The sequence below is a fragment of the Salmo trutta genome, chromosome 38, assembly GCF_901001165.1.
Source record: "Salmo trutta chromosome 38, fSalTru1.1, whole genome shotgun sequence".
Classification (NCBI taxonomy): Eukaryota; Metazoa; Chordata; class Actinopteri; order Salmoniformes; family Salmonidae; genus Salmo; species Salmo trutta.
Window position 1 is genome coordinate 22572179 of NC_042994.1, and position 11525 is coordinate 22583703.

Consider the following 11525-nt stretch of genomic DNA (forward strand, 5'->3'; position numbering starts at 1 on the left):
GCGACTCCATTACCCGCAGTATTAGACTTAAAACGAATCATCAGCGTTCATACACTGTTTTAGTGTAGAGAGTATAAGGATATTGTTATCCACGTCAGCACCAACGATGTTAGGATCAGAGGTCACCAAGCGCAACATAGCTTCAGCGTGTAAATCAGCTAGAAGATGTGTCGGCATCGATAATTGTCTCTGGCCCCCTCCCAGTAGGGGGAGTGATGAGCTCTACAGCAGAGTCTCACAACTCAATCGCTGGTGAAAACTGTTTTCTGCCCCTCCCAAAAGATAGAATTTGTAGATAATGGCCCTCTTTCTAGGGACTCACCCACAAACAGGACCAGCCTGGCCTGTTGAGGAGTGACGGACTCCATCCTAGCTGGAGGGGTGCTCTCATCTTATCTACGAACATAGACAGGGCTCTAACTCCTCTAGGGTGAGATAAGGTGCAGGCCAGGCAGCAGGCTGTTAGCCAGCCTGCCAGCTTAGTGGCGTCTGCCACTAGCACAGTCAGTGTAGTCAGCTCAGCTATCCCGATGAGACCGTGTCTGTGCCTCGATCTAGGTTGGGCAAAACTAAACATGTCGGTGTGTTCGCTTTAGCAATCTCACTGAATAAAAGTCCTCCTCCATTCCTGCCATTACTGAAAGAGATTGTGATACCTCACATCTCAAATAGGGTACTTCTTGTTTTCCAAGACTGTGTCCCTGTACTAAAACTGATATTTGTTATTTGGTTTTGGAAGTTACAAGCCTGAAACTTGAACATAGACTGCTGACACCCTGTGGAAGCCATAGGAATTGCACTACACCTTAGTAGCCGGACGCCGCTCTGGTCTGGTGGAAGATGCTACTGAGTCTGCTCTCTCTGTGGCTTTTCAGGGTGTGTGTGTATCTCAGGTGGTTCTAGTCGACACTCTTCCTCTTTATGTCCAGACACAAACACACACTGAAAAACACACGAATACTACACATTCGCACTGTTTTAAATATTTTGATGAGTTTAATGAAAAGCTTTAAAAGGCATAATTTATGTACATATACAATAGATATGTAAATCTCAAAGGTACAACTGACTATTATGGTATTACTGTCTTCATTATTATAACAGCCAAAATGAAGCCAAAATTATATGACAAAACACAAATATTTCCAATAATGCTGGTTGACTTTCACTAAATCTGGAGATAAAAGGGATTTTAAACCCAGATGTTCATTTCCAATCTGTGGTGACAAGCCTTCACTTCTCTACAGGGAGCTTCCCTTCATCCCAGATGTCACCTTGTTCCCAATAGAGCACTGCCTTTGACCAGGGTCCATATGGGGGATAGGTAATAGGGTGCCACTTTGGACGCATCCCTTGTATAGATTCTATAGTACTACATTATTTTGGGTAGCTGGGCTGTAGAGTAGATGGCGTCTTCTGGGGTGTCTTTGGAGCGGTCTACAGCAGGGTATCTTGTAGATTCCACAGTATCTTTGGGTAGCTGGGCTGTAGAGTAGATGGAATCATCCTGGGTTCCACTGGCTGTTGGAGGACTTGAAGAGACTCTCGAATCTTTGGGTAGATCCACGCTGGAGTAGAAGAGAGAAGCTGGGTGATCTGCAGTAGAATAGCTTGCATTTATATCATCTTTGTGGCAGCTAGCGTTAGCATAGATGTCACAGTGTGGGACACCGATAGCATGGCCAGCAGGGTAGGCTGTAGAGTTGGTAGGTGAGTTGACAGTAGAGTAGACTGAAGAGATGACCACAGGGAGTGTGTCTGTCTGTCTGTCTGCCTCTCTGATCTCCTCATACACACAGTCAACCTGCAAACAGAACCAATGACAATAAATACATGTTCAGATATGAAAAGAAGTGGAGGCCCTCAACCATCAACATGTGTTGTTTGCCACTGTTTTTCTTCATGTAATGACAACAAGCTACAGAATGATAACAGACTACAGTAGAAACCCACTAGAGGCTGTAGACTCACATACTCAACCCTTAATGTTTAGTTTACCACCTCCCTGTCTATCACCTCTACACTACACTTTATTATGGATACACACACACACACACACACACACACACACACACACACACACCACAACACACACACACACACACACACCACACACACACACACACACACACACCTCCTTGTATCTCTCACCTCTCCAGTAGGGTCAGGTTGTGTGTTGGAGGAGACTGGTGGTGGTGGTGGTGTTCTCCTGGTTCCTCTCCTCTGTCTGTAGAACAGGAGCAGGACTAGTCCTAACCCTGTCACCATGACTACCAGACCAGCACTGGTCCACACCATCAGACCTGACCACAGACAGGAGGAGAGACTTTACAGAGTACTGTATATATCATAGATACCATCAGACCTGACCACAGACAGCAGGAGAGACTTTACAGAGTACTGTATATATCATAGATACCATCAGACCTGACCACAGACAGGAGGAGAGACTTTACAGAGTACTGTATATATCATAGATACCATCAGACCGGACCACAGACAGGAGGAGAGACTTTACAGAGTACTGTATATATCATAGATACCATCAGACCTGACCACAGACAACAGGAGAGACTTTACAGAGTACTGTATATATGATAGATACCATCAGACCTGACCACAGACAGGAGGAGAGACTTTACAGAGTACTGTATATATCATAGATACCATCAGACCTGACCACAGACAGGAGGAGAGACTTTACAGAGTACTGTATATATAGACACCATCAGACCTGACCACAGACAGGAGGAGAGACTTTACAGAGTACTGTATATATCATAGACACCATCAGACCTGACCACAGACAGGAGGAGAGACTTTACAGAGTACTGTATATATCATAGATACCATCAGACCTGACCACAGACAGGAGAAGAGACTTTACAGAGTACTGTATATATCATAGATACCATCAGACCTGACCACAGACAGGAGAGAGACTTTACAGAGTACTGTATATATCATAGATACCATCAGACCTGACCACAGACAGGAGGAGAGACTTTACAGAGTACTGTATATATCATAGATACCATCAGACCTGACCACAGACAGGAAGAGAGACTTTACAGAGTACTGTATATATCATAGATACCATCAGACCTGACCACAGACAGGAGGAGAGACTTTACAGAGTACTGTATATCATAGATACCATCAGACCTGACCACAGACAGGAGGAGAGACTTTACAGAGTACTGTATATATCATAGATACCATCAGACCTGACCACAGACAGGAGGAGAGACTTTACAGAGTACTGTATATCATAGATACCATCAGACCTGACCACAGACAGGAGGAGAGACTTTACAGAGTACTGTATATATCATAGATACCATCAGACCTGACCACAGACAGGAGGAGAGACTTTACAGAGTACTGTATATATCATAGATACCATCAGACCTGACCACAGACAGGAGGAGGAGACTTTACAGAGTACGTATATATCATAGATACCATCAGACCTGGACCACAGACAGGAGGAGAGACTTTACAGAGGTACTGTATATATCATAGATACCATCAGACCTGACCACAGACAGGAGGAGAGACTTTACAGAGTACTGTATATATCATAGATACCATCAGACCTGACCACAGACAGGAGGAGAGACTTTACAGAGTACTGTATATATCATAGATACCATCAGACCTGACCACAGACAGGAGGAGAGACTTACAGAGTACTGTATATTCATAGATACCATCAGACCTGACCACAGACAGGAGAGAGAGACTTTACAGAGTACTGTATATATCATAGATACCATCAGACCTGACCACAGACAGGAGGAGAGGACTTTACAGAGTACTGTATATATCATAGATACCATCAGACCTGACCACAGACAGGAGAAGAGACTTTACAGAGTACTGCTATATATATAGATACCATCAGACCTGACCACAGACAGGAGGAGAGACTTTACAGAGTTACTGTATATATCGTAGATACCATCAGACCTGACCACAGACAGGAGGAGAGACTTTACAGAGTACTGTATATATCATAGATACCATCAGACCTGACCACAGACAGGAAGAGAGACTTTACAGAGTACTGTATATATCGTAGATACCATCAGACCTGACCACAGACAGGAGGAGAGACTTTTACAGAGTACTGTATATCATAGATACCATCAGACCTGACCACAGACAGGAGGAGAGACTTTACAGAGTACTGTATATATCATAGATACCATCAGACCTGACCACAGACAGGAGGAGAGACTTTACAGAGTACTGTATATATCATAGATACCATCAGACCTGACCACAGACAGGAGGAGAGACTTTACAGAGTACTGTATATATCATAGATACCATCAGACCTGACCACAGACAGGAGGAGAGACTTTACAGAGTACTGTATATATCATAGATACCATCAGACCTGACCACAGACAGGAGGAGAGACTTTACAGAGTACTGTATATATCATAGATACCATCAGACCTGACCACAGACAGGAGGAGAGACTTTACAGAGTACTGTATATATCATAGATACCATCAGACCTGACCACAGACAGGAGAAGAGACTTTACAGAGTACTGTATATATCATAGATGCCATCAGACCTGACCACAGACAGGAGGAGAGACTTTACAGAGTACTGTATATATCATAGATACCATCAGACCTGACCACAGACAGGAGGAGACACTTTACAGAGTACTGTATATATCATAGATACCATCAGACCTGACCACAGACAGGAGGAGAGACTTTACAGAGTACTGTATATATCATAGATACCATCAGACCTGACCACAGACAGGAGGAGAGACTTTACAGAGTACTGTATATATCATAGATACCATCAGACCTGACCACAGACAGGAAGGAGAGACTTTACAGAGTACTGTATATATCATAGATACCATCAGACCTGACCACAGACAGGAGGAGAGACTTTACAGAGTACTGTATATATCATAGATACCATCAGACCTGACCACAGACAGGAGGAGAGACTTTACAGAGTACTGTATATATCATAGATACCATCAGACCTGACCACAGACAGGAGGAGAGACTTTACAGAGTACTGTATATATCATAGATACCATCAGACCTGACCACAGACAGGAGGAGAGACTTTACAGAGTACTGTATATATCATAGATACCATCAGGACCTGACCACAGACAGGAGGAGAGACTTACAGAGTACTGTATATATCATAGATACCATCAGACCTGACCACAGACAGGAAGAGAGGAGCTTTATGAGGGTTTAAACATTTCAGTAACTTTCCCCAATCATCCAGGCTTTTCCAGTAATGACCAGAATAACTGATTCCCATGCTTTACAGTCTAAAGATATCATACTGATGGATCGTTACCAGGGTCTTCTGGTGGGGTTGGTTGGTAGATTGGAGGGATAGGTCAGTCAATAAGGTTAAAGTAAGGTAGATTGGAGGATAGGTCGGTCAATAAGGTAAAGTAAGGTAGATTGGAGGATAGGTCGGTCAATAAGGTTAAAGTAAGGTAGATTGGAGGATAGGTCGGTCAATAAGGTAAAGTAAGGTAGATTGGAGGATAGGTCGGTCAATAAGGTAAGTAAGGTAGATTGAAGGTTGGTCAGTTGTTTAATCAGTCAGTTGGTTGGTAGGGTCTGTTAGGTGACAGACAGACAGACAGACAGCAGACAGACAGACAGGACAGACAGACAGACAGACAGACAGACAGCAAGGACAGACAGACAGACAGACAGGACAGACCAGACAGACAGCCAGACAGACGACAGACAGACAGACAGACAGACACATAATCAAGGTGTGATAAAGGAAGAGACTATGAGTAGAGTAACCATCTGATCAGAGTAACCATAGCAACAGAGGACCTGGTGTCAGCAGCAGCTCTCTACAAAACATCAAATGTTGCATCACTTCTTGTGGGCCTCTGAGAGACATCTACATGGCCTCAAATCTTCCCTGGGACAAATGTAAATTAGCTTTAGCTAAATCTGATGCTACCGGAGATTCTGCCACCACTGAAATCAGTAGACATGAAACTTACCTGCACTCCGACTCTGTCCTGCACCAGGAGAGTAGTCTGAGGGATAGGAGCATCTATCCCCGACAGCGAGAGACGAGAGAGAGAGAGAGGAGAGAGAGAGAGAGAAGAGAGAGAGAGAGCAGAGAGAGAGGAGAGAGAGAGAGAGAGAGAGAGAGAGAGAGAGAGAGAGAGAGATTTGTCCAAAGCATGAACAGTAACAATTGATTTCCCCCAGCATTACAGCATTTAATATCACAACCTTTTAGTAGTAATGTCTGAGATGAGAGATTCATCATATCACAACATATTAGTAGTAATGTCTGAGATGAGAGATTCATCATATCACAACATATTAGTAGTAATGTCTGAGATGAGAGATTCATCATATCACAACATATTAGTAGTAATGTCTGAGATGAGAGATTCATCATATCACAACATATTAGTTGTAATGTCTGAGATGAGAGATTCATCATATCACAACATATTAGTAGTAATGTCTGAGATGAGAGATTCATCATATCACAACATATTAGTAGTAATGTCTGAGATGAGAGATTCATCATATCACAACATATTAGTAGTAATGTCTGAGATGAGAGATTCATCATACCTGCTCTAGATGAAGGAGGACCACTGATTTCTCCAGATGTCAGAAACGTTGTAGAGATGTTAGATAATGTTGCAGAGAGGTTTGGAAGGGTTGTAGAAATGTTAGATAATGTTGCAGGGAGGTTTGGGAGGTTTGTGTTGAAATGAGGTCTGGATGTGATAGTTGATGGTTTAGGAGGAGCTGTATGTAAAACAAAAGAACAGGTATCCACAAATACTGTCACCATTTTACTGTTCTCTAATGAAGTCATGAAGCATTTAACAAACATTAACATCTGAATTTGTCAAGACAAATGTGATTAAAGGTTCACTCACCATCTGTAACTGTGAGATGCACCTCTTGGTATGTGTCTGGGCCATATCTCCCCACTCCACACCAGTAGGTCCCTGAGTCTGACTTCCTCAGGTCTTTGATGGTCACATAGAAGACTCCCTTCCTTAAGTCTTCTATGGTGTATCTCTCTTTCTCAAGATAATGCTTGTTGCCCTCAGTTTGAACAAGATAATCTCTATAGTAACATTCTCTTTTGCAGAAATATTTTTCATTGTCACCTGCCCATGTGTGAGAGCATTTGATTTTGACTTGTCCTCCTACCACATCCTTCACATTAATGACAGCTGACTCCACAACACACAGAGCTGTCAAACAGAAACACACGGTACAGTCACAACTGATGACCTGTGAGATATACTTTAACCCTGCTAAAATCTAACTTTAACCCTGCTCAAATCTAACTTTAACCCTGCTCAAATCTAACTTTAACTCTGCTGAACTCCTACTTTAACCCTGCACAAATATTACTTTAACCCTGCTCAAATCTAACTTTAACCCTGCTCAAATCTAACTTTAACCCTGCTCAAATCTTACTTTAACCCTGCTCAAATCTAACTTTAACCCTGCTCAAATCTAACTTTAACCCTGCTCAAATCTTACTTTAACCCTGCATGAATCTAACTTTAACCCTGCTCAAATCTAACTTTAACCCTGCTCAAATCTTACTTTAACCCTGCTCAAATCTTACTTTAACCCTGCTCAAATCTAACTTTAACCCTGCTCAAATCTTACTTTAACCCTGCTCAAATCTAACTTTAACCCTGCTCAAATCTAACTTTAACCCTGCTCAAATCTAACTTTAACCCTGCTCAAATCTAACTTTAACCCCTGCTCAAATCTTACTTTAACCCTGCATAAATCTTACTTGAACTCTGCACAAATCTAACTTCAACCCTCTACAAATCTGACTTCAATTCTGCACAAACCCAGGTAAAAGACTCACCTAAGAGGAGACAGGATGAGACAACATGGAGTATCTTCATTCTGGACAGTTACTCCTCAGTTACTATACTGTTAAAGTGACTTTACTATTAAAGTTACTATACTGTTAAAGTGACTTTACTATTAAAGTTACTATACTGTTAAAGTTACTTTACTATTAAAGTTACTACACTGTTGAAGTTACTTTGCTATACTATCAGCTAGCACAGGTCCACAACAGCTTGTCTGTCAGCTACTCATTTGACAGCAGGGTGTTTCTGAAGTGCTCTGTCTGTCTTAAATGAAGATCCTCCTTCTGACACCCCACTCCTCTTTCTGTCTCTCTCTCTCTCTCTCTTGCTGTCTCTTTCTCTCTCTTTCTCAATTCAATTCAATGCAAGGGGCTTTATTGGCATGTGAAACATATGTTAACATTATCAAAGCAAGTTAAATGGGATAAACAAAAGTGAACAGTAAATATTATAAATGTTCCAAAATTTATAAAGACATTTCAAATGTTCAATTATGTTTATATACAGTGTTGTAACGATGTGCAAATTGCTAAAGTTAAATAAATAAACATAAATATGGGTTGTATTTACAATGGTGTCTGTTCTTCACTGGCTCTTTCTCTCTCTGTCTCTGTGTCTCCCTTTCTTTCTCTCTCTCTCAATCTATCTGTGTGTCTCTCTCTCTCTCTCTCTCTCTCTCTCTCTCTCTCTCTCTCTCTCTCTCTCTCTCTCTCTCATCTCTCTCTCTCTCTCTCTCTTCTCTCTCCTCTCTCTCTCTCTCTCTCTCTCTCTCATCTCTCTCTCTCTCTCTCTCTCTCTCCTCTCGTACTCTCTCATCTCCTCCTCTCCTCTCATCCTCTCTCCTCGCTCTCTGAATGAAAGTAAATTCAAAGGGCTTTATTGGCATGGGAAACATGTTACATTGCCATAGCATGTCAGAGAGATTGAGAAAGCGATGGTGGTCGTGAAGGGCTGGGCATTAGCATGCACATCTAATTTCTCTGAAGTGACCTCAGTGTCTCCAGGTCTATGTGCTGCAGAGTGAAACTGTTCAAACCGGCCGGAGGTTAGACTTCTAAACCACAAGATAACTCAGCTTCCTGTAGGTGACTAAGTGGTTAAACAGTCAACTTCAATGTTCTAAAGTACCATGTTTGTTTCAGCAGAGAAGGAACACATTGTTGAGATGATGACAATATAGTTAAAGTAAACATCAATATATTTTATAACTTTTTCTGACATTTAATTGATCCAAATACAGTCTTTGTAAATGATCAACTCAACAGATGAGTTTCTGAACAGAAGAAACATCCCTCCTCTACAACCCAACTCCCCTTAATGAATGATGTCATCACATAACAGACAAGCTACTGAGATCTCAGTAAACCAATAGAACGACCTCCACATCGCCCCCTACAGAATGTTATCAGTACTGATGAATAAATCTACTATAATCTCCACCACCAGTCATCTCTCTCTCTCTATTGAGCCTGGGGGACAAGGTTACAGTTATTCTAATGAACTATATGTTTCAACTCAGTCAATTCAGGAAGTGAAGTGAAATTCCATTAATGGATTGAAAAGTCCACATGGGAAATAATTGGCATCATTGATAAATTGAATTGTGATTATTTTAATGAATTTAATTGAATTCTATTCAATTGGACCCCAGCTCTGGTAATGATAACACTTTTGGGTCAAAACCATCAGGCGACCTCTTCTCTTCAGAATACAGAGCATATAATTACATATTAGAATCTAATTACATATTAGAACTTCATTACATATTCAAATGTGTTTCCATGTAAATCAGATTTTATTAGGATCTCTGTGGTACAGAGTCTATCCGGAGTCAGTAGTTGTGATATTGTTGAGGTTCTGGTCCAATGCTTTAGGGTCAAGTGCTTAAAAGGCTGATTGGTAGAGGGCGGGGACATGAGCAATGCATTCTGGGTCAGCGGTAGACACGGGCTGAGGGGCCGCTGCATTGTGGGTGGAAGTTATATTTTCTTCATCCTTACCATCTTCCTCATCATCAACCTTTGAGACAGTGAGGAGAATCATGACTGTTACCACTAGGTGAAGACAGAAACACACACACGCATGCGCACATACACACACTCTCTCTCGCCCCTCTTCAGTGCTTCCTGTGTCTGCATCAGGCCTGTGAGAGATTGACCCTGTGAAATACACAATAGACTGTGTGTATGTGTGTGTGTGTGTGTGTGTGTGTGTGTGTGTGTGTGTGTGATATTGATGGTATCTCACCTAGAGCCTTGCTGCTTTGCAAACGCCTGTAGAATATGAGGGGGATAACAGCAAACACCAACACAGCCAGACTCACACACACAATGATCACCACTGAGGTCCTGGAATACAGGGAGGTATGAGGGGTGATAAATGAAAGAAATGAACCGTCCTGTAGGAAAACAAGAAAAATCTGAAAAGTCAGGACATTTCACATTTTCTGAATTTGTTAACCTCTCTGTGACATGTGGGACGCTATAGCACAGGAAAGAATTGGATACAGTGTTTGCCCATAGTGTTACTGACTATAAGAATAACCCCTGACATAGATGGGTTATCTCCATTCAGAAGGTATTTGGAAGACCTTATAGAATGCCAGAATTAGGGAGGAACTGAGCAAGGTGAGTAGAAGCAGAAAATACCATAACCTTTCTGGGACTCCCGCGGCACACACTGCCAACAGCCAGTGAAATAGCAGGGCGGCAAATTCAAAACAACAAAAATCTCATAATTCAAATTTCTCAACATACAACCTATAATATCCCATTTTAAGATGCACTTCTCATTAACCTCTTACATCTAGACGTTTCGCTAGCGGAACACCGCTCCAATATCCAATGATTGGGCGTTGGCACGAAATACAACCTCCTTGAAAATCCGAAAACTTCAATTTTTTCAACATATGACTATTTTACACAATTTTAAAGACAAGACTCTCCTTTATCTAACCACACTGTCCAATTTCAAAAAGGCTTTACAATGAAATCAAAACATTAAATTATGTCAGGAGAGTACCCAGCCAGAAATAATCAGACACCCATTTTTCAAGCTAGCATATAATGTCACAAAAAACAAAACCACAGCTAAATGTAGCACTAACCTTTGATGATCTTCATCAGATGACAATCCTAGGACATTATGTTATACAATACATGCATGTTTTGTTCAATCAAGTTCATATTTATATCAAAAAACAGCTTTTTACATTAGCATGTGACTAGCATGTGACTAGCATTCCCACCGAACACTTCCGGTGAATTTACTAAATTACTCACGATAAACGTTCACAAAAAACATAACAATTATTTTAAGAATTATAGATACAGAACTCCTTTATGCAATCGCGGTGTCCGATTTTAAAATAGCTTTTCGGTGAAAGCACATTTTGCAATATTCTGAGTAGATAGCCCGGCCATCACAGGCTAGCTATTTTGACACCCACCAAGTTTGGCACTTACCAAACTCCGATTTACTATAAGAAAAATTTGATTAACTTTGCTGTTCTTCGTCAGAATGCACTCCCAGGACTTCTACTTCAACAACAAATGTTGGTTTGGTTCCAAATAGTACATAGTTATATCCAAATAGCGGCGTTTTGTTCGTGCGT

General features: G+C 41.5%; 2 long non-coding RNA genes across 2 annotated transcripts; both read right to left on the bottom strand.

Moving 5' to 3' along the window:
* Positions 1-972: 972 nt before the first annotated feature.
* On the bottom strand, positions 973-2241 carry LOC115177851 (uncharacterized). Its single transcript, XR_003872516.1, has 2 exons — positions 2152-2241; positions 973-1804 (listed from the first exon to the last, which is right to left on the bottom strand). It is a non-coding gene; the product is annotated as an uncharacterized LOC115177851 (long non-coding RNA).
* Positions 2242-6289: 4048 nt separating this feature from the next.
* Positions 6290-8006, bottom strand: LOC115177852 (uncharacterized). Its single transcript, XR_003872517.1, has 3 exons — positions 7903-8006; positions 6941-7264; positions 6290-6806 (listed from the first exon to the last, which is right to left on the bottom strand). It is a non-coding gene; the product is annotated as an uncharacterized LOC115177852 (long non-coding RNA).
* Positions 8007-11525: the final 3519 nt, after the last annotated feature.